General features: G+C 43.2%; 1 protein-coding gene across 4 annotated transcripts in view; it reads right to left on the bottom strand.

The window, feature by feature from the left end:
* sipa1l3 (signal-induced proliferation-associated 1 like 3) overlaps positions 1-22,199 on the bottom strand; it is an 81,816-nt gene extending 59,617 nt beyond the window's left edge. For 2 of the 4 annotated variants that reach the window (XM_078167086.1, XM_078167088.1), the window contains exon 1: positions 22,062-22,199. The gene's annotated coding sequence lies outside the window, so the exon portion shown is untranslated. Of the gene's footprint in view, positions 1-22,056 lie in introns of all 4 variants that reach the window. The other 2 variants (XM_033631102.2, XM_033631103.2) reach the window with 1 other exon arrangement.
* Positions 22,200-23,156: the final 957 nt, after the last annotated feature.

Below are 23,156 nucleotides of genomic sequence, written 5' to 3'. Positions count from 1 at the left end.
ATGATTGATCCCCTTTCCATTTTACTCTTCAGTGAGGCCATACTCAATATTAATCTGTAATAGATATGTCTCCGCGGTTTATTTTCCCCTAGCTATAAGAGAGTAACAAGTCCTCATTGAGGCGATCTCACCGCATTTTTTTTTTCTGTGTATGCATCTGTGTGTCTCCATGCCACACACGTCACTCTTGTGGAACAGTTTCATGTAAACACATTCAAACGGCCCAAAACCCACAACCCCCAAACAAAGCCGCCGGTTGCTGGAGCTCCTGGCAAAACAGGAAATACAACTTCATCGCAGCAGCATATACGGCACAGGATGACTTTGAGCAAACCAGGCAATCGAGTTTCACTATGCCGTGAGTCACTGCACACCTCCACGTACAAGGAGTAACAATTTGTTTCTTTGGCAGTCATACCGACGGCGTGTTGGCCTACATACACTCACAATAACCTCCTGACTTAATACAAACAGAAACTGTAGGAGCGCTTTGCTTTTATAAATGTCAGCTGATCTTTTTCAAGGTAGTGTGCTGATAAAAGCCTTGATATATTCGAAATGGCATTTTCGTGAGTAAAGAAAATACTGGGAACAGATCCAAAAACAGATCCAAAAACTGATCCAAAAATGCTGAACCTTGTTCCTAAAATTTCCTGTGCACTTTAACTCTGCTTGGTTGGGGTGGGAAATGTTAAGTGACTGGGAGGTCTGGTTAATGAGACAGTCTCTTTATGTGCCACATGTGTTGCAGAATCACACTACGTCTACACCTTCTGGCTCATTAGTACCTCCTCGATTTCTTCCTCTAATTTTTCTTGGCATCCTCATCTTCTGCAGTCTTTTCTCATATTTCTTTTGTGTCACGCTGGCTGGTCTTCCCACCTGTGTACTGTTCATTTTCCCTGCCAGATGGACAGAGCAGAGGGAGAAAGAGAGAGCGAGAGTGGGTGACAAATAGCAGAGCGTCCAGTTCTCGCTGGGTGGCCTGCGTCCAAGCTGTCTGGTGACGGCGTGTAACAACAGCAGCTCACAATGCAAATGTTAAACTACAGAAACACACATACACGCAAGTGCTGCACATTTGAACATCTAATGAAGCCTCTGCTGCAGCCACCCACTAACCACTTAGTGCTGTGGTTTTGCTCTGATGCTTTTTATAAACACAGACCTGGAGAACATGGGGAACAGGTGTCGCACATACTCAGTGGCAGCTGTAGGAGGTTCAACAGTGGAGCTGAAACTCCGCACCTCTGTCTAAGAAATGTGCCAGACCATTTTAGTTTGTTCTCCTGCCAGTGGCTAGGCACTAACTGAGGCAAATATTGACTGAGGGCTGGCTTGGGCCCTGCCTCTGTGCTCCACCACATCACCTTGGACTCAGAATGTATCAGTACATGTCCAAAGCCACACCACCCACATCAGCCTGTTACTCACTGAAAAAAATAAAGAGAACTGTTTGGTTTTTTTCAGTTCCACATTTCTTTGAAAAAAGGCTTATTGTCATCACATACGGGGAAGGTCAAAGCAGTGATTCACACCGTGACAAGTTCGAGCAAGCTCATAATTTCTGATAAGCTGCAACCAGCTTGTCTCGAAATTGACTCATACAGGATTAGAATCCGGGATCTCTGACTTGGCAGATGTGTGCTTTACCAACCCAGTTAAACCCAAACTGAGGCAGCAGCCAAACTCAGTCTGCGTAGCTGTATCCTGTGTTGGTACATGCTGTATTTTTTTGTATTCTTTGGAGAAAAATAGACAGACTGACAGTGAAACTGATCATGTGCTACTGACTTTCTGTGGTTGTGGTTTTTTAAACATTTCTTTCAAGTTGGCAAAGTTAACTAGTTTACTATTTTTGGAAATACTTGTGAGTTAGATGAGTAGATCAATAACACTCTCAGATATAAGGGTGGCAACAATTTTCTAATCTAACAACTGCTTCACCTCATTACCTAAGGGCCCAGACACACCAACCAGACATCAAAGAACAAGCGGCGACAAAAGCCGACTTTTGTGTCACCTCACCTTGCCTGTGTCTCAGCCAAAAAGTTGTACAGGAACACATTGCAAAGACTACAGCCAACGACCAACTTACCAGTGCATTCTGCGCCCACTCTCCATACCACACACAAAGACTAGAACCCAAAGTGAAAGTCTCCTAAAGACTGAGATTTTAGTAATCTCATAAGTTTAGTGCAACCCACACTGTGCAACATGGATCTAATAAACTTGGGTACAACATCAAGTTTGATGTATGCTGACTGAGCAATGACAATGCCTACTGAATCGCTGGGTACAGCATACCTCCATCGGCGTCAGTGCACAAGAACAAATCGTCATCAGCATGCATCATCCATCTATGCTACTGTAGTGGTAAGAGAAAAATTAACACAAACATGAATCAAGCCCTCGCTATAGTGGCATTAATGTGCGTTGAAAAAGGTCTTAAAAAGAAGAAGAGGAGAATGCTGACGCAGTCCTGACTGGAGAAAAGAGGCCAACATGGCATGCCAATTTTGCAACGGGAGCTCGAAGTATTTATTAGCATCTACTAGTATTTAGCATTCACTAGCATTTAACATTAGCGTCATTTTTATACTGCATTTCTGTTGGTTAGTTAGTAGATGTCAATACAGCAGTCATACAGTAAGATGGTCATCCATCCCGCAAGACTGTAACAACAGCCATCCTTGAACCTCTCTCTCTGTGCAACGCAGGACAGCTGTTTTAGAGCCACGACCAAAGATATTGCCACGTTTCTTTCACGTTTGTCATCGTTCATCTCGGTCAGCCTGAAATCGCACAGTGTATGCCAGGCTTAAGAATGACGGTTTTTGGTTTTAAAGGGTTTACATGCAGGACAATTATGTGACTTCCTGGTAGCTTATTTAGCCAAACAACAAATAGTTTAGACTTCAGATTTTGTAAGGAATAAACAAATGGACAGTACTGTGTTAACTAGTGATCTTTAGAGATGCTATAGATTAAATTTGCTACCTCTGAACAGAGCCAGACTAGCTCCTTCTTTCCTGATTTTGTGTTATGCTAAATTAAATGGCTGCTGGCTCCAGCTTCATTTTGAATGGTCAGATATGAGAGTGGTATCAGGTCTTCTCATCTAACTTTGTGCAAGAAAGCAAATAAGTGTTTTTGCAAAATGCCGAACAATTGCTTTAAACACTGATCATTTACTGCAGGCAGCAGTAAGATCATCATTGGGGTGTATCCTCTGTGACACTGAAGTCTATCACCTTATCATCAAGAGGCAGGTATCAGCTGTACTGTATGTACATAGAAGACGCCGTGATGCCACTTGGAGCCCAGATGGTTAAGAGTCTGTCTCCACTATACGCTGGCCTGCTCTGAGCCATCTGTTTAACCAACCAGACTGTGCCGTGCCAGGCCAGGCCAGGCCCTGCCTTATAGCTTCAGAGCAGGCCTGCGCCCTTAGCAGTGCAGAGGGTTAGTTTTGGATACCATGCATTCCCTCTTTCAAACTGCCTCCTTGATTAAACAAGTAGCGTGGCAAGTATGAACCAACACAATAAAGAGTACTGTCCTGTGAAGTCGGCTGTTCCACTGCCTTTATAGGAGAGGTTTGTTAAATCAAAATCTAGTCATAAAGCCTGACCTTTAGAAACACATATAGCAGAGTGTAATTGTGCTATGGAAGTACAACAGCATCACACTAGTGGTTATTTCACCAGAGATAATGTAGTCTTAAGGGGACAAAGATCTTTTATGAGATGGTAATGAGTCTTCATGGCTGCCCGAGCTCATCAGAGCATTTATGCAGTGTTGGACTACATACCAACGTACTGTAGGCTGCTTTTAAAGTGGAGTTCTGCCATGGCTAAGCAGCTTAGACTTGGCCAAAACTTGCATGCAAAAACACAAACACAACCTCTTTTAAACCACATCACTCATTGTGTCTCACCAGTGTGCTTTTTTCCTGTCTTCAGCATCTATTTGATACTCGGTATAAAAAGCCCAATTTGTTCACCATCCCCACCCAGCGCTCCCCTCCACACAGACTCTCCAGACAGCTCTCCCTTTCAGTGCTAGAATCAGCCTTTGTTAATTATAAATCTCACCCTGTCCTCTTCCGCTAACAGGCACGAAAGTATCCAGAGTAAATGCATGGGATGAGGAGGCTTATTAAGAGAGGTAGGAGAGGGAGAAAGAAGTGAGACTGAATGATGTGAAGGGGGATGTCACATACAGAGATGACCGACATGACACGGGACACAAAGAAGACAGAGTTTGTTTTGCGGAAAGAGGGATAAAATAAGGACCGGGTAGCAACTGAGGAAGCGTGGCTGACCCCGATTCTGCCATGACTCCACTCTGCTAGGAGGAGGGGGAGTCCAGACGTAAACCTACAGTGACAGGGCTGCTGTTGCTGCTCTAACAACGCACCCCCCACCACTGAATCAGCCTTCACTTGTTCCTGCTCCCCCTCCCCCTCCTCCTCCATCTCTTCTCTTCACTTTGCACTTCCACTTGCACAAAACTTCTTCAAGTGTTGTGTGGATATCTGCTATGTTGTGAATGCACGATATTGACAAATAAACAGATCTAAATCTCAAGAACATTCAACCAAACTGAAAGCTTTGTGCACAGTTTGGCTTCATTAATGTTGTGGTCTACATTTCTCAGTGCAGCCCATCCATGCATGTGAAAAAGGGAAGAGAAGCCTGCACATAAAGAATGCAAGGAACGTGGCGTTATGAGCCTGTTTTATTAGGAGAGGGAGCCCAACATAGTGTGGGGGGGGAACCGGCATGTGATGCTGGCTGTTAGCTGGGAGAGGATGGACTTGAACTGGACTGTAGTCAGACCCCTGGGGCAGAGGCCAGCCCAGCACAAACCAGTCTGGAGGGGGGCAAATAAACAAGCCTGCCTGGCTGGCTGTGAGCACTGGAAGGGCCAACAGGGAGGCTCACTTCAAACCACAGCAGGGCTACTTCACTGCTGTGTTTATGACCAGGAAACTGCCTGACAACTCACACACACACACAACTCCCACAAACTCACTGCGAGATGGACAGATCTACACTCACATGCATCCACTTACAAGACAAATAAAAACATCATGATGGTGCAAATAATCATAAATTGTAAAGGGAGAATAACAAAACCTCACACAGATAACATTTCTAGGCAGTAAGACAAGACAGCAGCCGCAAGCAACAAACTATCAGCTCACTCTGGGAAGAGGATTAAAAGAACTAAGCTCACCGTTTTGGCAGGAGACCCTGAGATGGTGTGCTAAGTGGGTTAAAGCACACCCCAAGTCTCATAATCGCTCCGGCCTCCCCTTCCTTCCCCCTCCTTCTTCCCTCCATCTGCCAACACCAGCCGAGGGGAGCAATTTCAAGTCCCACAGAATACTTGGAGTTGCCGAGGTGGAGGGAGTTAGATTAAATCGAAAAGACGTGCACCAAGATGTGATCACGCAACTTCATCTGGACACAACCAGACATCAGAATCATTTGGCAGTCAACAGCTTCGTCTTCTTGTCCCTGGGGGGGATGCATCTTTCTTTTACAAGGGTCTGCGGCTCTTCCTCTCACACCTACTGTAATGTGTGATCTAGTGTTTCCACCTCCCCTCCCCTTACCCTGTCTCTTTTTGCAAGGACATATTCTGGCTGTATGTGGAGCTGAAACTTTAATCTATGTGACTGTTTATTGATCTGTGTGCACTCTCTGTGTGCGCATACAAAAAAAAATCATTTGGAGTCCACACTGACTCCCTAGCCAACACTCGTAGGCACATACAAACACCCCCACTTCTCACACAACGTCACTGTCCAGACACTGTGGTAACATGAGTCTATGGTGAAACCGTAGTACTGTGGCTCGGCTAGGCCTGGCTCCGCTGTAGCACAGTCCCAGGCCCCGGAGAGACCAGGCACTGTTTGCCTGCGGGACTTTGACTAGTGAGAGCAAACAAAGTACAGTACAGTAAGTCCATTGAGACTGAGCTGAAACACAGAGCTGCAGAAAGTACTGTATAAACTGTGAGAAAAGAGAAACAAAGAATGCAGCCAGTGAGCCAGGGAATTAAAGCAAAGCAAATAGCACCAGAAGTAAATGTTATATCTGGTTGTAAATCTCAACTGCATACTGTAAATGTGTTAAAATGCATACAAGGGCCTATGCAGCCAGAGGTCCTTTGTCTACACTTTGCCGTCTACTCTGTCAGTAAAAAGTTTGAGATCCCTCAACCCATCTCCACGCAGCAAACCATTAAAAATAGGTTGGTTATCTTCTGGGGTCTCACATTAGAAGTCCCGGAAAACAGGGCTAGTAAATAACAGAAAGCAGCATGGAGGTCAGTGAAAATGTTACAATGGTTAACTTACTTTTTTCAACCTCTTACTTATTCAGTCTCTCTTTAAGTCGATGCTGACTAATTCTGAACGATGTTCAAACACTGCTTAGACAGAGACAGACAGCATTTTGTGGCAGCCCGTCATTACATCGTGCCAGCAAGGGGGCGAAAATTTGCACGTCCACCTGGGTGTCGAATTTCTATTACTGCCTATCAAAGCCAATCAGAGCTGGAGCTGACAAAATACCGATGACTACGGCAGAGTAATTTGTCCCAGGAATAAATGCTGATTGTACTCCTTCCCACTAAATACAAAAGCAAGATGTTAGTGAGTGTTACTGTGATTTTATTTTTGCCTAGTGGAAAAGGAGCTCTACAAAATATAAATTGAACACCACTGCCTTTATGTTTGCCTGAAGACTGATCCTTCTAGAATAAAAGGAAGAAACCTCATCGCTTATTGGATAAGGGATCAGATACTCTCTATTTCGAGTTGGATGTCTCACTCTGAATGTGGTCTTGTGTGGAAGTGAACATTGCTGAGCTGCGCAGAAAACTGACAGGAAGATTTGTTAGAATAAAGGTGTTTTACATTAAGTACAGAAACGTAGGCCTACTTCTTTTCTTCCACTGAATCTATTTTATCTATTGAATCTATTTATTTATTAGTTTTATGTATTTGTTCAGAGACACACTATTTGTTCTTATTCAGCTGCTACAATTGACATCCTGTGTTTTTTGTTTGTTTTAAAGATGAAAATCACCAACAAAAAAAGTCCTAAAAAGCATGCATGCACATGAAAATGCTTCTCACACACACAGACACACACACACACACACACACACACACGCACGCACATGCACACACACACACACACACACACACACACGACTACAAAATGAGAGGCAGGTGGTGAGCACAGGTGAACACAGTCTATTCAGAAGATATAAAGGGGGGTTTGTCTCGCCCAGGGAGGATTACAGGAGCAAGGTGTGGCTTCTTTTTAACTCACACTAGCATTGTGTGTGTGTGTGTGTGTGTGTGTGTGTGTGTGTGTGTGTGTGTGTGTCTGACTAGCTGATATGAACACCCCATTATGGAAAGTTAAATGGAGACACAAGATCTGCCTGAAGTTCTGTCAGCGCCTTCCCCTCTGAATCCAGAGTTCAACCTCGACTTACTTTAAAACCTGTTTCCCTCTAACACAGCATACGGGTCTGGTGCTGAGGGAGAGGTGATAATTTATGTATGCTAGTTGGTTTCAGGTCGCAGTATCGAAAACAGTGCAGGCGAGGGGGAGTTTTACACGCCGATACAGATCTCAGCCCCTCAAAACTATCTCAGGCATCTGGACCGACAGCAGCATCTCCGAGGTGGAATTTGGCCAGTAATAACAGCTGAGTAGCTGAAGGTGTGTCTTATCCAACCAGCCTCAAATAAAACTCCAACAGAGGAACTGTACCACCGTATCACCATCATCACTTTTGTTCCTCAAACTTGGCCTGTGCTACAGAAGCAGGAATGGCGTGAAGGCCTGCACGGCTGTCACTTTGCTCATTCTTCACCCTGCAATCCAAAGTCATCACCGTCCTGGGCCTAAACTAGTGCAGAGCGCTGTCACAACAAGCTAAATCCCTCCAGAAGTCGCCTCTCTTTCTCTCTGTGTTTGGTTTAAAGCGTGGCGTGAGTCCAGGGTGTGGTTCTACAGCCATGCGCGCACTCACGCATGCATATGCAGTGCACCCACACTGAGCTGCACATGTGCTCACAAAGGCATACACTAGCCTGGTTGTTTTTCAGGCGCAGACAGCTATGAAAACATTTTGACTAATGACAAAAAGTTCAGAGAAAGGAGAGGAAAGGTGGAGAGGGAAGTATAGAGTTGGAATTTGACATTTGGGGGAAATGCGAATGTTCACTTTGCTTTTGGCTGAGGGTTAGATGATAGGAGCAATAGCACTCTGTGTCTATTCATTAACTTTGGAGAAAGATCCCACAGTGGATTATCTTATCATAGTATTGAGAGCTGCAGGGATGGTGTTTATTTTTGTAGGCGGCTGCGGAAGTTAGCGTCACTCTGGTTCCCTCGTCAAAAAGCCAATGTGATTTTTGCATTGGATTTTGGAATATTACAGAAAAAAAGCTCTGTGGTTAACAAAGTTTATGATTCTTACATGCTTGGTTCAGCAAAATAATCTTTACAAATTAACACCACTTCTTTGATTTTTGAAGTGTAGATGCTATCACCTGAGGTAAAAAGCTAACATTAGGCTATAAACAAACTACATCACAGTCACATGACTTAATGTCGTCACCACATCAAGGCTGTAAAGCCGTGTTCAGCATGATGACACTGTATTGTCTCATTTAGCCACCCGTTAGCAACCACATCTTTAATGACACGTAAAAGCTTCAACATCCACGAGAGAGGAATTTACTGACGCATTTTGTGTCGTAGAACAAAACATCAAAGTCTCTTAAGCTTGTGTTAATCACAGACCTTATCCCAGGCATTTAACCATTCAAAAAACCTGTTGACTTCGAGATAAGAGAACTGGGAGTGCTAAAATGCTAACTTATTTCCAGGTTTTAGGACTCATTCCCACAGCGCTCTATGAAGAATAGAGACGGCGAACAGCTAGCTTGGCTCAAGGAAATACTCTAGCACATAACCAAACCAGATGCAACATGTTAGTTAGCGAGCTTTAGAGGTGATGCTACGTGACTCCGATTAGCCGTTTCCCCTTGCTGACAGTCTTTATGCTAAGCTAACCTAAGCATCTCCTGGCTCAGGGTTCATATTTGACAGAAAGGCATGACGGCGATATTGATCTTCTTATCCAACTCTTGGCAAGAAAGCGAATAAGCGTGTTTCCCAAAATGCTGATTATTCCTTAAGAAACTGTGAAGGGAGGAAAAAATCCACAGCCTGGAGGCTCCCCACTGGGCTGCCAACATTCCTGTCAAATTCAGACGTGGGAACCACTGGACAAACACAGCCCTTTGTAGACAACTGTGCATATGAGTGTCTACGTGCACATGAAGGGGGTGGGGGGGCGTCTGCAGTAGTTGCATGTCAGAAATGTGCTTAATGGACGCAGCCATGTGTGTGCTGAGGTGTTTGGGCTGAGAGCAGTGACAAGAGTTCACGAGGTTGCCTGAGTGCATGTCTGAGGCGGAGGAGGAGGGAGATGTGGGTGTTGGAGCGCCTTTGGGCAACAAACTAGGTCAAGCGAGTTTCATCCAGAGGCGGGGTGATAGCAGTGACCTTCAGTGCGCACACAAGCGCTCACCTGGTGGCTGTGGCACAGAGACAAAATGTCCACTGTCCTCTCTTGTTCTGAATCTTTTTGTGTCGCATGTCTTAATCGTACTCATCACAGCGTGAGGAGATCTGCTCCACATACACGCCCTCTCCAGAGGCAAACACACAACACACAATACACCCTCGGGGCTCTAACCTTTCTCCACAGGGGGGATTGTATCACATTCACACTTTTTTATGGTCACTCGCTTCCACTGTGCTTTGTTCTCCCTCTTTGTCTTTTTTGATTATCATTATCATTTCTCAGGTGGAACCTCGCCTCGCACACTGAACCAGACAGTTATCTAATCAGAGCTCGGCTGCAGAGGTCATGGGGAAAACAGAGAGAGAAAAGGGAGGACGAATCGAGCAGGTGAAAGAGGAGATAGAAACACATGGGCTGGCTTTCTTCTAGCCAAACAGGCCTCCCTTTTAGCCTCTCCCTCTATTCGTGTCCTCCTATCCCTCCTCCCCTGTCAAGCCGTGTCTCTCCCTTTGAGTTATCAGCTCATCCGTCTCCTCCTCTCCCACGATGATAACAGGCTCTACTGTTGTGAGCAGAAACACCCAAACTTCTGTCCCTCTCCCCTCCCCTGCTCTCTGGCCTACTCCTAAGGGACAGCTAACAAGGCTGTCACTACAGCACACTCTCACAACAAAGCACTCACGAAACACTCACGCTGGGGTGGACGAGATTTTGTATCACTATCTTAGGCTCCATCATTTAATACATTGATAACTAATGCTTTTGCTTGGAATAAAAGAGTAACTTTCAGCAGTGCAGTGCATGAGTGGAAAGCAGCTGGGCAGGAGCCAAGTGTGCGGAGAAGAGTCGCTTCAAACTGAAGACTAAAAACAGTCAAAGAGCTGAGCATTACAATGCAAGTGTTTCAAAGGGTGGCATCAGCAGAGCTAATTACAATTTAATCAAGCACTTAAATAAATAGCACTGGAAGGCTCACATGTAGTGGCTCAGGAGACGTCTGCACTCAGGCTCAGCAAAAAAGGGCTAAAAAAAAGAATATATATGTGTGTTGTGGTAGAAGGAGACACACTATAGTTTTCCTTTCAACACTGTCTGAAAGATGGGAACACAGTTGGATGTCGGCTCCTTATAACTACTGTGTGTAGTAGTCACATTACAGTAGCTATATTAAAGATGCTCAGTATCAGAGCATTTATTTGAGATGGAGGAGATAAACTTCTGACTGGGATAATCTGTATTTATCTCATGCTACAGCCTCCAGTTGTTGCTCTGAGAAGCTAAAAACAGATTTAATGTGGCTTAATTTGAAGATGCTTTCACTTTATTTTCATACTTTGGTAAATGGAGCTTCATTAAGCCAGTCAGAAACCAGAACTGCCATGTCAATACATTATTATTAATTTTCTTGAAGTGCCAACAGCCACTTTAAGTCCAGATGAAACAGCATTTCGAAAGTATCTAGCTTTAGCATCCTGATGAATCTGCAAGAACGGAACAGGCAGGTGGGATTTAATGTTGGGAGGAATCTGATTTGATCAATGGAAAGTGGGTGTGTCATAACAACTCTAACAGTAAGGCAAGGGTAAGCCAATCGGAGGCAGAGTACTGCGGGTTACGCCTGATCTTTTTTAGGAAACATAAATTTGCATCAGCCAGAGAGAGAGACAAAGTTCAATGTATGCTCTATGTAACATTAGTAGCTAAAGTACACCACTGTAAAATGCACTGTACATAATGTGGCACTGTCATAGATACTTCTTACCTCAAAATATGTAAATTCTAGCCAGAGGGCCTGTACCCAGTGTATTTTGGGGAAATGAAAATGAACTGACATGGTGTGCTGTTGCTAGCTAGCTAACTTAATCTTAGCTCTGTTCGGCTAAAACTTTCAAATTGATTAATGGGTGGATGTCATGAAAGTTGAAATTGAGTGGTACTAGCTTAGGAAAGCAGGACGAAATCATGACTAGATTTCAAAATAAGAATATGAGGATATTAACTTTTTTTGGCATATATTGTCAAATATGTGCACAATATGACCAGCAATGTGATCTAAAGGGTACAAAAGGGCTTTTTATTCATCTTGCCTTACAGTCTTTATTTGTGTTAAAATGCAGCTGAAATTTTATATAAAAGGGTTAGGCCATGTTCTGACAGATATTAGCACTGCGGGAAAAAATGCAGCCCATTCATTAATTTCTATGAGGCCACTGCGTTGACACAGCAGGTCAAAAAAGTCATCTAACAAAAAACACTGAAGCTGGCGCATCATCTGGCAATGCACTACTTTGGCTATTCAAATATGTTTGAGTGCAGATTCCTGGTATATCATTATGTAATGTCACTGATTGTACCCTAATTCTACCCTTTACCTTGTAACCGTTGAAGTGGAGGATAAAACCAATGCTGCAGTAATATTTCTTGAGTTGTAAAATCTTTCCTCAGAGTTTTATAAACTGCTGTGCAGTGTTTTGGAGTGTAATACCACTTCAAACTAATAGATCTATAACTCAAACTGGCCCTCCGGTATCATATTTCATCCTCTCACCTTACCTAAAGCAACACACCCCCATCCCATGCACTTTTTCAGTCAGTACGCCCACTAAGAGAGGCAGCGAGCTCGGTTATCTGATGACAAATTGACCACGGGAAAGACCAATCGATTATTTAAAAATGTTGACTATATTAAATTATTTTGATTTATATAGTCAGCATGTACACACACAGACACACACACGCGCGCACACACACACACACACACACACACACACACACACACACACTCACCCACTCACGGTGGATTACAAACTCAGCAAAAGCCCCGAAACAAAACAGCTGTATACAGTATGTTTCTCTGAAATCCCCCTATGTCCCACTCATAGAGCGGACTTAACGTATAGCCCTGTCTCAGCAACAGCACAAACACATTAGCATACCAAACACGCTCTGCGCAGAGCAGACCAAATGAACTTGTGTGGAAATAGCCCGCTAAATAGCCTCCATCCTGGTATCAAATCTGATTTGGAAATGAGGAGAAAAGAAATGCACATTTTGATACAGTACCATAAAAACTGGGCCAAGAGGCACTCGTGGAATGACCACATGTTATACTCAATTAGCATTAAAACAATAGCTCCACAGTCAGCGGTCATAGCCTGAGATCTGAGCTGTGAAGAGGCAGAGGGACTTAGGGAACATATGTATGTATGCATGCCTCTTTCAGTGGCTGCATATATGTATGCATGCCTCTCTGCACACATACCACAAAATGAGGGAAAAGAAAGACACTGGCTTTTGATGTTGTTTCATAAAAACATTTTACAATGAGACAGAGGAAAAAATAACTAAAAGCATCTTCCCATTCCCATCCAGACACACAACCACACAAATACACAAAGCTGTGTGTGTGTTTCAAACAGACATGCTGGTCAGTCAAAGCAAAACATCCTGAGGGGAAGGAGGGAAACATGCAAATCTATCCACACGTTTCCTGACGGTGTTTGGTGTTACGCCCTTTTCTCCAACCGCTTCTTTCAACAGCAGTTGGAGATGAGCTAACCCTTGACTATGAATGGGCAAAGATAGCGTCCAGGAAATCAGCTGCATGCCAGAGACAAATTGTGTTAACATTTTTCTGAGCTTGGAAGGAATGTTTTTGCTCACGTCCTGTGAAGTGGTCATTCGTCTTCGTGACTGATCTCTGCAGCGTAAGGCCACTTCTGTCCCTGATGCCTATTGTCTGATTCATAGCAACACTCATCCCCACAACACGCTCGCATCCTCCTCAGCACATACTCACTTCCTGTCCAACGGCTTGACCTCCAACAGGCAGCACGGAGAGCCAGAAGGAGCAAAGAGGCTGCAGCGCCTCCAAATAAAATACAGATGGAATTTCACATGAGATGTCTAGGGGCTACAAAGATGCTTTTATTGCTCTACAGAAAGAAACAAAAATGTGGTCATACAAATGTCTTTCACGAAGAAGAACCGACTCATTGTTCAGACATAGTGGGCTGGGTCATTACAACCTTTTGTTGTTCCAGTGATTCAGGCCACTGACTAAGATGAAGGGCTTTTAAACTTCCCCATTCACATTAACATTCTTAATCAGCGATTTCAAACATCCTGCCATTATATTCCCACATGAAAATCTATCAGTTAAAAAACAAACGTCATCTCTGACCAGCACAAATATTTGAGCAAAAATAAAAAGATCATAAGTGTCTTATATTTGGTCTCTGCTGGCTGCGTTTCGCACTTCATTATGTGTCATTATCCCTCTACAGATCCTGTGACAGTACGTGTGAATTAATGTTCCCTGGTGTGATTTAGAGCTGGAACGATTAGCCCATCACTGGTCAGCAAGATGAAAGAAAATTAATTCACATCTCTGTTTCTAATCAAGTAATCATTTGAATCAATAATCAAGCATACAGAAAATATTTGCTGGTTTCGGAATCTCAAACACGAGCAGAGCATTTCGGTTTTCTTTAGCCTAATAGTTATTTCATTTTTAATCATTAATTGCAGCTCTCGTGTCATCATATGGTCCAAGTAACACAGAAATTAGGGCTGCAACTAATAATCATTATCAGTTAGTTTATTTTCAATTAATCATTTAGTCTGCAACATGTCAAAATGTATTGAAAAAATGTCAAACACAAATTGGTGATGTTTTAAACGTATTGTTTTGTCCAATGAACAGCAGGGCTCAACAATAAGAGCTGCCTGATTGGTTGGGGCAAGTAAAAGGCCACATAGTAGCCCTATGTGGCCTTTTACTTGCCCCAACCAATCAGGCAGCTCAGTATCGATCAGGCACCCGTGAGAAAATGGCTGAAGCAAAGAAGTTTTTATAAGGTGAGACGCAAGCAAGTATTTCAGTTATCCTGGAAACAGGAGTTTAGTTGGAAGGGTTTAGAGCAGTGGTTCCCAACTGGTGGGGTACGATCCAAAAGTGGGCTGCGGGTCCATTCTAAATGAAACGCAAGTGACTCGCAAACCTGTCAAGTTTGTAAAAAAAAACACTTTATTTTGAAATACAGTGAATTTCTGGAGCATAGCTTTTACTTTGAAGTGCTCTTACCTGCTGTAGAATGAATGACCAACGGACAGCTGCATGACAGAGACAGCAAACTAGCTCGACAACATGGCCAAACGCAAGTATGACACTGAATGTATTTAACTCGTGGACCTTGAACTAATGATGAAGGAGAAATCTGGACCCTGTGGGTGGACAAGTTGGGAACCACTGCTTTAGAGGATGTGGGCGAAACAGCTAGGGTATGTGTTGCGCAGTTTGTCTCAAGTTTGAGAGCAAGGCAGACAAAGAGGGGTGTTTTTAAGGTGAATTACCTTTAGTCTTTGCTGAAATTTAATAGCCACTAATAAAATGAAACAATCTGTATAGGGACAAGTAAAAGTTGACTTCTGGCAAGTGGATTTTTGTTACCGACTTACCCCACAAGGCAAGTAAAAAAAACATTAAAGTTGGACCCTGTGTAGTCTAAAAACCACAATATTCAGTTTATAGTGATATATGACAAAAAACACAACAAACCCTGACATCTGAGTAACTTTTACTGAAAGAATAAACATTGAAATGATGGCTGAACTCTCACTGTAGCCTTTAAATTCTTTGCTGCAGTTCAGACTAGCAAGTGAGCTCCTGCCTTGACAGTTGTGTGATGGTCAAGCTCATGTGTATGTGCGGTGAACAATGTTAATTTACTCTTCCTCACTCCATAAAAACAGATGGAGACAGAATCAGCTGTTTCTCTATCCCGTCATGCAGGATTTCCTCTTTCCAGTACATTGCTATGTTGGTGTGTGATAGAGCTCTTTGTGCGTGCACACACACACACACACACCACCTGTCAACCCAATGTGTGAAGCCTCAGTTAGGGACAGACATGAAGCAGGTGTAACAACACGCTGTTCCCCTTAAAGCAGCAGACAAACTCAACTCCCAAGACACAAGAAACCAGAAGTCGGAGGAATAAAGGCGATGAAGACATTACAGTGAGAAAGGTGGCTGCTTTCAGCTGCATGACAATTCATATCAATGGATGTGTCTCTAAATGCTTCGCAAGTCTCTACAACAAAGCCCGGTCCCCGGAGATCGGATGCATGATTTGTGCTTCTATCATCAACCGTCTCTTACAGCGGAGCACTGAAACACCATTTAATAACACCAGTCCCCTCTGAAAGGAGGGATATAGGCTGGAGAGAAACATTACAAAAGGGGGGAGAGTAACAGATAAGAGCTCAGTGTTATGGAGATGAGCACATTCAGCACTGCTCAGGGACTTAGCAGGCCTATAGCCAGTTATGGCAGCAATTCCTACCCCTCACAGCCTTGGATTCAGTGTGAGAATTGAGAAATAACCCAAACAGTCCCGTCTGGATTTCTCTGAAAATCTTCAAGCTCTCTTCTATTTCTATAAACACAGATCCAAGTTTAAACTCAGCGCCTGACAGGGCTGAGTACAGGCTTTTTGTTAAGTGGACATCCATTTGTAAATCTGAGTGGCCTCCACTTTAAATTGCTAAACAGGCAGCCTGCGTAAATCACTCTTTATGTACAGCACTTTGTCGGGCTGTCTAAATGATTTGCGGCAAATGTCTACATTCTATAACCCTGTCAAGAGCTTAGTGTTAAGTCCAATAACCCTGTTTAAGTGTGCTGTGGATGGATAGTGGGGCATTCCCTCTCCCTCTCTCTCACTCTGCTACCAACGCTGACCAGGGGGAGGACGCAGGCCGACCTGTGGCAAGAAAGGCCTCCTCAACATCTGTGTTTATCCTCTTGCTAAAACCAGCATGCTATATTTACCCTAGTCAAACATACCCAGAGCAGAGAGAGGAGTCAAGAGAAGAGAGATGTAGCCTGGGACACAGCCTATGTTACGCCTGGGACACCTACTCTGCCTTATATCCACAGCGAGAAGACCCTAACCTCTGTAAGAGATATAAACTGCATAATGTCAGCGCTATCAGCTGAATGTAAGCACATTTTAGACATTTACGCGCAGGGCTGTGATTCTCTGATTCATCCTCCTCATGGAGAAGAAGACACAGATTGGTAAACAACACCTTGAGGGAATCTGACCTCTGCAGCAGTGAGAAGACGAAGAAAAAGGAGGAGGGAGGCTCGATAGATCAACTGCCTACCTAGCAAATGTTTTATAGCCATACAGAAGGCCATAAAGCAGAGACTCATTTCAGGAAACATTGGTGCGCTCCTCTTTCTGTAAATCTCTGACCTCTTGACACTGTCATGCACGCTGACTTACGGATAAAACCCTCAAGGGAGGGGAATACATCAAAGAGAGTGGATACAGAAGGGGCTTGTAATTCTGTTGGTGGTCTGATGCTATTTCATCTTTAACTGTATCACCTGGACTCTGACTAATACACGTGTGTGTCGCAGCTCTACTCAACATACATTCACAGGTGCTGTTTGCAGTTAATCGTTGTAAAAATACATATATACCAGGAGTAAGCACGACAGTTCGGTTGTTCTGCCCTCTGACATACCTCTTACATATTCAGGTGTGCAGACATGTGATTGAGTTTTGAGGCCATTCCTGTTCACACACAGTTCACAGTCTTCCACTGTAGTGCCATACTTGTAACAGCTAAACCACAGAATTACATAGAACTCCACTACATTACATAATTATCAAATAAAATTTCATTTTCAGTTTCTCTCCACATCCACGCTGGATCTCGCCCACACAGTGTGCTCTCTTGGTTCCTGTGCTGCTGTCTCTCCGTCTCTTTCTTGTGGATAAAACGCTGGTTAAATATCACAAAAAACTCACTTTGGATGTTTGTATAGAGTGCCTGGAGGTTTTAACGTTTGTAACTGTCTTTCTAGTCCTTTACTTTCTGTCAATCTGTAATTTAATATATGACTTATATAATGTTGGTTTAATTGGTTTTTGTTTTCTTTTTTGCCCCATTTCAAATGTTATGCATTCCTTTACCATACATAAACCACTTTGAATTCCATCTAAGGCACTATAAAAACTTGCCTTGCTTTGCCTATATGCTGTTTTTAGTCCATGATCATTCTGTGTTTGCATCCAAGATGTAACTGTATGAACTAATTGAGTTTGATTACTGTGTCACAGTGACTTCTTTGACTTATGAGATCTTGTTGCCGGTATAAAAAGGGTTTGTTCACCTCCTGTGGGTGTTTTATCTGCTTGTTATAAATGTATTAAAAGAGTTGTTCTGTAACTGATACCAATATCTGAAAAGCCTCTGAAATGTTGGATCGGGTATCAATAAGCGAGCTGATGACCAATCCGATACCATGTAATTTATTAGTAGACATTAAAATAGTTTCACACTCTGATAAAATAGCAGTTTTCCCAGAAGTCAGTTCTTCTTCCCTGCTCTAAAACGGCAGCCTACGCAGCAAGTTGTGCTGTGCAGTCGCTGGTAACTTCTGTTTTAGAGCAGGGAAGAAACTTTTATTTCCAGTAAATTATGTGACGTCAGTTATACGAAAAATTTCCGTAATGTGGCAATATTTTACACTGGAAAATCCTGCTATTAATGTCTTGTGACTGAGTCAAATTAGATAATAAAAAAGTTCCATGGAATTCATTCTCTGTATGTATTTGTTCATGTTTTACAAAGGGTTTAACCTGACACATACCATACAACAGCGATAGCAATAATTTCACATCCATACAGCCTTAGTAGTATACAGCTGTTTTTTTAACGCAGTGATATTGGATTGTTATTCCATATCGGCTGATACTCAAGTTCAGGTATACGAATTGGTATCAGGAAGGAAAAAATGGCATTGGCACATCTCAAGTATTCATTATTAATTAAATGATCCAAAAACTATAAAATTAAAATAAATTGCTAAGCCAAATAGAAACACCTGTTCACCACACTCAATTACTCTCCAAACTGCATTCGACCCCAGTTGGGAGGAGGCTGTGAAGCCAGGTGTGATGACGTGCAGTGACCCACTCAGATTAACCACTGACACGAGTTGAACCTGCGTCACGGTGTTAATTTAAAAGGAGTATAACCCAGCAGCATGAGACTGCAATAAACAGAGAGAGAGCGGTTTGAAATATGCCTCTATGACTGAAATCTATAAGCTCAAGTTTATTACATGTATAGGCTCCTGGAAAGAAACACACACACACACACACACACACACACACACACACACACACACACACACACACACACACATTCAGCCGTCACTGTGCACTCTGACACAGACCAGATGGGACCTTCAGCCTGAGGTATTGTCCTGCCTCCCTGTGACCTATCAGGACACTCCCAATGATTGTGATGGATGTTATATGAGGTGCTTGTGTGTGTACCTCTGCACACTGTAAGAACACACAATTGTTCATTTCTATTAAACCGTCTTTAACTAAGAGTAGGACGCCTCCGAGGATTAAATAGAAACCTGGCAAGAAGCTTTTCGTTCTAAAATTACAAACAGCAGGAGGGCTGCCAAGGTGTCGTGGTTAGGAAGGGAGAACTTTACGCAGAGCTGGTGCCAAAAACAAAATCTTTGCTGCCTTAAAAACCTCACAAAAGACTCTTGGAAATGTATTATTCATCCAACAGATGACCTGTGTGTGAGTTCTTTAAAAATCCTTGTCAAGAATGAAAAGAACAGGGAGAAAAATCAAACAACTGATGAGTCACCTCTATCAAGATACGACATGGTGATTCAACGTAATGTTTACAGGCGAAATAACTCAGGTGGCCCACATTCAGCTGCCTTTGAAGACAGGATCCTTTGTTCCTGCAGCTGTCTGCAATGAAACACCGAAACAAGTAGCACAAAATATGAGATGTTCCTGGAGATCACACACTGTAAGCAAGTGTTATCTGGTACCCAGTGGAGCCAACTACAAGCTGACTGCTGGGGGTACTTTTACGACTATGTGACATCGGCCCAAAGTTATGAAACTAGCGTAGATTAGCATGGATAATGTGATCTTGTTGTAAAAATGGTAAAACGAACATGGTTATACGGACATTACGGACCTGGCAGGACTCCTCTAAATGATGTACTATTGGCAGCAAAACATATTCTACACAAAATCTAAAGGTACAAACCATATTTACTGGAAAGGTCAAGTTTCATTAGAGAAATTGGATCTGAAGAAGACTTCATATTTATAGCTTCAGAGTGGCACATTTTTCCAACCAAATCCAAAACTAAAAATTCATCATACACTGTGAATACCTTAGATTTTGCTATTCTCATCTCAGTAGCAAGGGGTTTAGGATTGTGATTTTAAAGATGTCTTGCATTGACCTTAATTGAGTTGCATGACCCAAACGGTACAACCCGGAGAACGATATGGCATTTGACACATGGTTTGTTGCTTGAGCATGCTACACAGCAGAAATGCAAATCTTTAAATGTCAAATCCTAGAATTTTTATGCAGTGTATGTGCCAAAACTTTCAGAATTGGATATTCAAAGAAGAATGCCAAGAATGCGTCAGTGTCAAATTTTATGTTGTAATTTTAGAAGCGCTGTTACTGGCCCCTTGAAAAACACCTATTACACCACAACCGTAGCAGCATCACACCCAACGGTATATAGACCGACACAATGGTGGATTTACGGAGTTACACTATTTAATTGAGATAATATGATCAAATGATTCTCCGTCTGGACTTCCTGCTTCTTTCTGCAGGTTTGCTGTATCTCGTGGAAGCTCCTGTTGTTTCCTATGCATCCAACGAAAGCAGCTTGCAGGGATATGCTGCTGCACTCGCTGGTGTAATAAATCACACTGAACTACATGTGTACTGCTACTGTTTTTTGCTTTGTCAGACAGGTAGAGTTTTGAAAGAAGGCCTGACAGGAACATAAAAAGTGAGATACAGCAGTGACGGTTATGAGCAGTAAGACGGCCTTGTGGATGTCGACTGTTTTAAAGTCTAAGGTCTCCAGAGCAGTCTTTGAATTTTTCAGCTACAACATACAGCACTGGAGTTGCACAGACTGATAAGCCATAAATAGCAAGTCTACTCAGTTTTGATTTGATATGGAGCATTTTCAAACAGCCGTTTAAAGGATGGAAATGTCTTCCTGGAAACTATGAACAGACAGCATTGTGTGACTGACTTCTGCAGTCTGGTGCACAGCCTTTGATCCAAGGAAACTGGATTTACAATATGGAGAACCATGTCATTATTATGCAGCGTAAACTTCACAGCTCAGAACTGTATTCAAATCAGATCTCCTCTCAAACAGTGGATGACATGTTGGATTTCCCCAGTGTGCAGCAAACAGTGGGCAGTGCTGAGCTCACCACTTGCTGCTGTTACAGGCGGGTAAGCAGCAGGGATAACCAGGGTGAGACACTTGAGCATCGTTCTCAGATTTTCCCCGGTAATAATTATTCCATTAGTTCCAAATGGGAGGCAACCTGAGCAAATGATGCCCAGAATATGTGCAGTGTTGCCATGCTCTGCTGCTCTTGCACGGCAGATCCATCATGCTGATACTCGACGTGTCATTTCCTGAGGGCTGGGGAATACAGCAGCAACACGGGGGATCTCCATGAAAAGGAGACGACACGCCGAGACATCATCACCTCCCCATTCAATGTACACACTCGACCGCACATGCACACACACACAAATCTCTACTATGCACTTGCAAATCCTGCGCACTGTGCACACGTCTTCTGACAACTGAAGAGAGTCTGCATGTCCAACCACACAGGATAACGATCAATTCCCTTTTATTAACACATTTAAAACATGATGCACACAGCAAACCAGCTGCATTCACAACTACTCCTTTCAAACAATACGTGTTTGTAACCACCCAGCCAAAATACTCCCCATGCAGCTCACTCTGCAACAAATCTCCAGCCAAGGCAACTTCCGATTTGCAGCACAACTACTCGAAATTCAAAGCTCGTCCAGGCTAACTAGCTGGCTAGCTCCGCTCCCAAACAAAGCTCCCATTGTCTGGAACTTGTAGTCTTGCCGTTTTCTCTTGGCCCTCACAACTGTGATTAACTCAGGTACGAAAAAACTACAAATCCGAACTCTGCACAGCACCGCGAGCATGCGCACTGGAGCCTTAATGATCAGGAAGGTTGTAGAATATTTAGTAGTTAATGAATTGTTGCGGGTAGCGGCATATTTGAGGCTTCTTATCCAGCCTGGTGAATGGCCGGAGGTGGGAGTGAAGCGTTGAGGCGGTGTGGAGGGTTTCAAGTGGCGCTCAGCCACACAGCTGAGCCGTAGTAAGGAGCCTGTCCTCTGCATTGACTGAAGTTGGTCGGCTCGGCTGCCTTTCGGTGTTTGCCCTGCTCGCTAACGTTTAGTTCGCTCGTCACTTTTCAGCCCGCACAGTTCAACTAAAACTGTTCAGAGAAAGCCAGAAAAAGCACACACCTTACCTAACGTTGCTCCGGTGTTCCTGCCCGGCTCCTACTCCGTTAAAATAAACCTCCAGACATTGTGGAAAACACTCGTTGCCGACGGAGAACTGCCTGTTTGCCGAGCGAGACGTTGCCAAATGCTCAACCGAAACCACGGCGAAGCTGCGCCCGCCCGCACACTCACTGCGCGTGCGCAGCTCCGGCTGGCGCAGCCTACTGATAGTAACACACAGGGGGCAGCACGCTACTACCACTGAGACTGTGAACACACACACACACAGTTATCATGAACATCTGGTGAAATGTCTGTGAATATCAATGGGAAACAACATCTGACTGTAAACACATGTGAGGATAACATTAGGGAAGCATTCTCTATATTAACCAGGCTGCATGGTCAAATTTCAATTATGCAGCACACACAAATTAGTCAATAGCACAACCTTGTGGTTGTAAAGCAATATCAGTACCATGTGTACACATACAAGTAATCTGACTCCGTTTTTTCATTGCTCTTAATGTAGGCAACTTACACAGAAAAAGAAACACAAGTAAACATAAACATTATATATACACAGAATGAGGTGAAACTGCACATATATATGTATACATGTACACGCAAGTCAGCCTTGTACATAGACCTTGGACATTGTAGGTCTAACATTGCATCTATCTATCTATCTATCTATCTATCTATGCTAGTGTTTCAGTCACACAGCGTCAGGAACAACCCCTGTGCAACAACCCGTAACACCATACAGCCACAGTACCTGTAAATCATATATTTTACAGTTTAAGGTTAAATATACACTTTTCAAACATGTAAATATCACTGTCAGTGTCAATAAATGTATATTAACTTCAACTTTAATGTCACTGCATAGCGTACAAGTATTGTGCAAGACTGGGCAATATGAAGAAAATTAAATATCTTGATATATTTTTTACCAAATACTTTGATATTAATATTGTTACGAATTGTAGGGTTGACTGTGCTTTCATAAAACATTTACGCAATGAGATTTATGATGAATAATCATCAGTAATGTGGATATAATTACAAAGGTGGCAAAGACAACTAACAGCTATAGCAGTCAGCTACATCAGCAAAAC

Source organism: Epinephelus lanceolatus, chromosome 4, assembly GCF_041903045.1.
Source record: "Epinephelus lanceolatus isolate andai-2023 chromosome 4, ASM4190304v1, whole genome shotgun sequence".
Classification (NCBI taxonomy): domain Eukaryota; kingdom Metazoa; phylum Chordata; class Actinopteri; order Perciformes; family Serranidae; genus Epinephelus; species Epinephelus lanceolatus.
The sequence above is the reverse complement of the archived record's forward strand: the minus strand, read 5'-3'. Positions and strand labels throughout refer to the sequence as shown.